We start from the raw sequence: 6,501 nt of genomic DNA on the forward strand, positions 1-6,501 counted from the left end.
GCCTGGGCCTTAAACCTGGGCCTTGAACCCGGGGCCTGAACCCGGGGCTGGGGCCTCAACCTGGGGCCTGAGGCTCGGGTCTGGGTCTGGGCCTGGGCCTGGGTCTGAACCTCGGGCCTGGGCCTGGGCCTGGGGCTTGGGCCTGGGACTGAACCTCGGGCCTGGGGCTTGGGCCTGGGGCTTAGGCCTGGACCTGGGCCTGGGCTTGGGCCTGAACCTCGGGCCTGGGGCTTAGGCCTGGACTTGGGTCTGAACCTGAGGCAGTGGCTTCGCAGTGCTGCTGCTGAGATGGGCTGTGGGCTGCCAAGCGCCCAGCCGTCCCGCAAAGCAGGTGATACGGAGTGGCCCTGCCGGACCTGAGCTGCGCTGTTCTCTCCCTGCTGTGGGTGCATTGCCCAGCACAGGACCGAGCTCTGCGCAGCAGCTGGGAGGCTGGAGGAAGGACACGGTGTGGGATCCTGTAACCCAAGGGCATAGAGCAGGAGAAAGTCCCAGTAACAGCGTGCTGCGCTGCTTCCGGTGGCAGCTCCCAGCCCCTTAGTGAGCAGTCTGATTTCCTAAATCCCTGTGCACATCCCCCTCTTTTGTATTAATTCTTACAGCAAAAACTGCATCATTCTTCACTGAATAACTGTTGTGCTCTTCAGGATAGCAGGGTTTGGCTACGTCTAGATAGCTTTTTGCACTGATCTTACCTCTCTGCGTTGTTTTTCATTAGCTTGTATCCCTGATTTGACCTTTATTTAACTGGGGACAATTTGCTGAGGTGGTTGAGTGGCTGGGAAGTGGTCTTGTAATGCCTTAACGATGCTTGGATGCTACTGGACTTTGTGCCTTATGGAGGAAGCACAGGTTACATCGGTTGGAGGAAAAGAGAGCTTGAATGCTGTTTGAGAGCCTGGTGCCTACACCCCTGCAAACCCCCGTTTCTCAAAGACTGAGTTAAAGTTTAGTCTCTGGGGCAATGGCCACGTCTCCATGAGCAAACTCACGTAGGCTTTCCTCCTGGTCTGCTTAAAATGGGCTTAAATTAAGGAATCTGAGCTAGAGACAGAAGTCTGGTGTCAGGGTCTCAAGAGGGAGAAGAAACTGGAGTCTCGTGTGACTGACTTGCGAGTGAAAGAGGTAGCTTGAGATTGCACGTGGGTCTTGAACCCAGGAGATCTGGGATGATGCATCAAAGAGACGTGGAGTTTGCCTCAGCAAGCTGCTGCAACTGCTTTTATACCGCTACATCAACACGAAGAATTACAGCTCTAATAACGCCAGCCGCAATCATGAATTTTCCTTCCTGGACTGGTTTAGGGGAAATATATAATTTCATTTTTCATTTGAAACAGGCCTTCGTGTTCATCAGTTGTGGGCTGAGGATGACTAGGAAAGCAATTTTCTTTTTTAAACCAATTTATTTCTAAAAGCAAACAGAAGCTATTTATATACCAAATCAGAGTGCTAGTAACCGTTTATACATGTGGAGTATTGACTGTTTGCTCTAAATATAGCAGATGCAATCGCTCACTTTGTTCCTACTGTTAGGAATAGATCCCGGTTTGGGTGCCAATGCTGGAATGAGCAAAGGAGCCGCGGGGAGCTAAGGGCCCAGGGCCTGTAGAGCAGATCCCTGTGGGAAAGGTGCTGGGTTTTACGGTCTTTGGCTCTGACAGAGCAAGAGCCAAGCAGGAGGTGCAGGATGCTGCGTTCTTCCTGTTGTGCTGGGCACAAAGGTTCACTTCTGCCGCTCGGTTTATGAGCTATTAAAGTGATATTTGAGTGAGGCTCCATGGGGGGTCTCTTTCCTCTGCRCTGTACTGGTTTTAACTCTTCCCCCTGACTCATGGAGGAGCGTGGCTAATTGCGAGGCTGCTGGCCCTCTGCGTTCGGCGGTGAGTCAGGCGGTCGTTAGAGCAGGTGACGCCATGCAGACATGTTCAGCTGGAACTGAAGCGCTGTCAGTCAGTGCTGCTTTGTGCCGTTCACTTCCCGTTTTCGTCTGTGTGTTCTCACAGCAGCTGTAGCACGCAACTTCATCTCGTTGGCTTTAGCTCCTGTCCCTGCCTCTCACCTTCTCTTTCTCGTGGGAACCTGTCCCCGTATGGTTCCTCCACCTCCCTTGGGTGACTGATCTCCGTCCTCGGGCTCTTGTCTCATGGCAAGCAAGGGGGAGAGTGAAGCAGTTTTGCAGTAGGGAGGTGGTTGCCCTGGCTCCTCCATCCCTGAAAATATTGGTGAATTGGCTAGATGAGACTCCGTCAGCACCATTTGAGCATCAACCTGTGCGAGGTCTCTTGCGCATGCCGTGACTGATGGGTGCGTGTCCCTGGTGAGGACCGCGGGGAGCGGTCAGACCCAGCTGATAGGTCTGGGAGAGAAGGGGACACAGATTTTTAGGCGTGGAGACAAGTTTTGACCTTGGACATGGAGGCATCCTGGTGTGCCCAGATCCTCACCTGTCCTTGTGGAGCTCTGAACTGTGAGACCCTTGTCCCCACGGGATGACTATCTGGTAATTCAGATTACATCCTTGTAATGCAGTTCCCGATAGACAGACATTGCTGAAAACATGGACTTTACTATCTGTACCCCTGAAATCCTGGCAGGCCCTCCATCTCGGTCTGACCATCCCGTTGTTCCGCCCGCATGGAGCTGGTGTTGGTCTGCGGTGGGAGCTGGACTCCCTCATTTCCAGTGTGGGGTTTTTCACCCACTTTCCCATCCTCAGCAGAAAGGTTTGAATGAGCGACCTATGAAAACTCATAGCAAAGCAGCTAGAGCATAGACAAAGATACCTAGTGTTGGATGAAAAGGATCATTTCCTAGATCTGGTAACAAAGCTGAAGTGCAAGTGATTTTCCTGTTTTTCCTCTGTCTGAGTTTGATTGTGGCTCTTTGTATAACTCACTTGCCAGGCGTTGGTTCATGAAATGTGAAAATGTCTCCAAACCATCTGATCTTCCACATCTTAAACCATCGCGTATGCTCATTTCTCGCCCGAACATTTGATTAGCCTGTTTTCCTGAAAACCAGCTGGTCAAATAAACCTTATCTGGAGCCTCTTTTGTTGTTGCCAGTTTCCTTCGCAATATCAATATTATTCTTTCTGCCATTTCTATACAAATTGCACCCCTTCCCCGTTTCCAGAGGTAACTTCTTTTGGATTTACCATCAACTACTTAATTCAACGTCAGGTGACTCTGCATCTTGCCGAGGTTTTGTTACAATGACTTGACATTTATATTTTGATGGCCTGGCACTTCCGCTGCCTCCACTTCTCGCTGCCGGCCCATCTGGAGTCCGTTGTGCCACTGTCATCGGCTCTGTTATCGTTTTTTTACTATACGGCTATCGCCAGGTTGAACTTTATCTCTTCCTCCTGCCCCGGCACCGCATTGTCTGCCTGAATCTCTTGTTTGAGGCTCTGTTAAGCTGCTGCGTTGGGATAAGTCTCGGCGATTCAGAAATTGCCGGGGGCGGAGGGCTGTATTGCGAAGTCGGGAAGGTGCTGTCGGGGTTGTGGCCGCCTGGCATGGGGCGATGGGAACAAAACGTTACGGCTCCTGCCGGCCTCCGGGAAAGCTGCCCGGCCTTGTGGTCAGCAGCGCAGGAACGCTGGCCGTTTTCTCTAGGTCGTGGCTGTGATCCTGCAACCGCTCAGATGCCTGGCCCGGATCTCCCTAATTTTGACCAGATGGGAATGCAGTCGCGGGCTCGGCCCCGTCTCCAGTTCTGACGTCGGTCAGGGCCTGTCTGAGGGGCCTCGGTGTCCCTCGGGAGGGACGTTTGCTGAGGTCGCTCTGCGAGACCCTTCCCGCCGCGGCCTCCGAGGCTCGTGAGCAAACGCAGCCCTGCACGCGGAGGCAGGAGCAGGGCTGCTGGGCTGGGCTCGCCCCCGGGCAGGGTGCGGAGCTGGGAGATGCCTGGGAGCCCCTTCCCAAGCTTTCCAAAGAGGCTGCGTCTTCCAGCCAGCCGGGCACGGGGGGCGGCTGCGTGTTGTCCGTCTGCTGTGCTTTTGGCTAGCGCAGGTGGCTTGCGGGCTACTGCTTAGCTCAAAGGGTGTCAGGCGGTGAAATCGTCATCCGTCAAAGCAATATTTTAGCTGGAGAGAGTCAGGTGCTGGAGAAGAGCCTGGAAAAGAGGCGGCGTGAGAGGCTTGGCCAAGCTCCTCGCAGCTCTGGGCTGGCTGCCGGAGCAGGGGGCCGGCACCTCGGCACGCCAGGGCCAGAGACAGAGCAGGGATGAGTCAAGGGCGCCAGGAGCGTCTGGACATCTCGTGACGGTGGCCGATGCCCGGCCAGCACCGAGGGCTTCTTGCACAGCCGGCTCTGCGGCCCGGAGCGTGGGACTGGCCACCGTACTGCTCTGCCTCAGTTTACCCCAGGCATCAGCTGGGTCAGGATCCCCACCTGGCTCCTGGGGAAGTGGGGTGACTTGTGCGGGAAGCAAAAGGAGACGTATCCGTCTGACAGCCAGACTTGCACCCGCTGCGGGCTTGACTCAGCAATGTCACTGCCTTTATTTGCAAATATTTGCCTCTGGCTACAAAACACGTGAAGCAGAGGCATTTGGAGCTCTCGACGTGCAATCGGGGCCGTGAAGCAATGTTGTAAGAGCCTGCAGCAGAGCTCAGCAACCGGCTGGGGCAAGGAGTGCTTCGCTGATGCCCCAGAGGTGCTCTCCGGGCGCTGGGAAGGCGATGGAGCAGGACAGTTGTGCGTCCCTGTGCATGTGCATAGGTGTGCACGTGCATAGGTGTGTGCACCCGCACGTGCGTCCCTGCGCACGTGCATAGGCATGCGCGTGTGCACGTGTGTCCCTGCACACGTGCATAGGTGTGCGTCCCTGTGCATGTGCATCGGTGTGCACGCCCGCGTGTGCGTCCCTGTGCACGTGCCCACGCGGGTCCCGGAGCCACGCTGCCCTGCGCGCGGGCACCCCATGGGTTTCACTGCTTGCTGTGTTGGGAGTTCGGATCTATTGAGATAATATATCTGGATCTAAGCAGCAGGGACCTGCTAATGGGGCTGCATTAAGGACTTCATTGAAAACCCTTCGTCCTTTCTTGGTACAGTTCTTGTTTTGCTAAAGTGGGTCAGGCTTTGTTTATGTGTTTGTCAGGTTCCCTGCAAGTGCAGCCAGGAGAGCCGTTACCTGAACGTGTCTGAGCAGATCAAACTGTTGCTCTTTGGCTGCCCAACGCAGGGAGAGGAAATGGGCTTGTTTGGACTTTGTTTTGGCACGGCCGTAAAGACATCAAATAAGATTTTAGCCTGTCCTTTGCTTCAACTGCAAATATAATTTCATTATAATCAGCCTAATTACTGAAAATAGACAAATTTTACATGGGCTTTGCAAAATGAATCAGGCATCCTCGAAGAATACAGTTTCATAGGCCAGAGCAGTGGGTTTCGGGCCAGCGCCAACGTGGTTGGAGACCCATCTCACTTGCAAATCAAGGCACCGGGAGGATCGGCGATGGAGCAGCTTCGCTGGACTCTGCTTGCAAAGTGTTTAATATTTAGCTACTAATAAGTGCATCGCAGAGGCTTTGCTGCCTGGTGGCTCAACTTTCCTAGGAGGTTCCCTGGCCCTTAGAGCACAAACAACCCCAGGGTGCGGTGGGCGCTTGCCTAGGATAAACTTTTCTATAGCAAACAGCCTGTTTTCCTGCAGCAGGCTCCCAGGCTCTCCGAGCCAGAGCATCGGAGCAGGATTTGGTCCATGCCATGATCGTCTAAACCCAGCACGGCTCAGCCGGTTGCACCATTAATCCGAATGCAAACAAATGTCACGAGAGGGTGGCGCTGGGCTGTCACATAAACCCATCCCTGTCCTCGCCGTCTCTCCCACACAAAACCGACGCTCCCGGCGTTGCGGGAGGTTTTTCTGCTGCCCCCATCGAAACTTCTGCTTTCCCTGCACGGTAACGGCGGCTCCCAGCCAGCCTGGTGGCGCTTTTCCCTCCCCGTGTGGAGGGATTACGGAAGCGAGCTGGCCCATTCCAGCATCTCTCAGGAACTGCGAAGATAATTGCCGTAACTCTAATTGCTCCTGCTGGGTAATTTTGCATCGTCATCCCCAGCTGCCAAGAGCATCATCTGTGTTGCTATTTCGGGGCAGAAAGCCGCTTCTCTGGGCCGGGAAAGGCTGAATCAAGCTGGCTCTGGCCACCCGAAGCAAAGCCACGGCGCTGAGCGCCCACCGGCACCGGGAGGGAGGTGCCGCAGCGCCCTGTGGTCCCTGCCGTGCGCTGGGCGAGGAAGGAGAAGGGAGGCTGCAATTACCCCAGGGTGACAGCGGCACTAACGTGCCTGCAGCTGGGGCTGCTCCGTGCTGAGCACGCTCTCCCGGTGTTGCCTGAGTCCCTCGAAAGGCCACGTTTCTGCCCCCCGGCATCGCGGCCGCGTCTTTGCTACGGAGCCCTGGTTTGGGGTTACCGTCCCGTGCGGCCCCGGCCAGCCCCCCTCCCTCCGCGGTGGCCGCTGGGCATGGTGAGGGACGAGGCAG

This window comes from Apteryx rowi, unplaced genomic scaffold (assembly GCF_003343035.1).
Source record: "Apteryx rowi isolate R43461 unplaced genomic scaffold, aptRow1 scaffold_6, whole genome shotgun sequence".
Classification (NCBI taxonomy): Eukaryota; Metazoa; Chordata; class Aves; order Apterygiformes; family Apterygidae; genus Apteryx; species Apteryx rowi.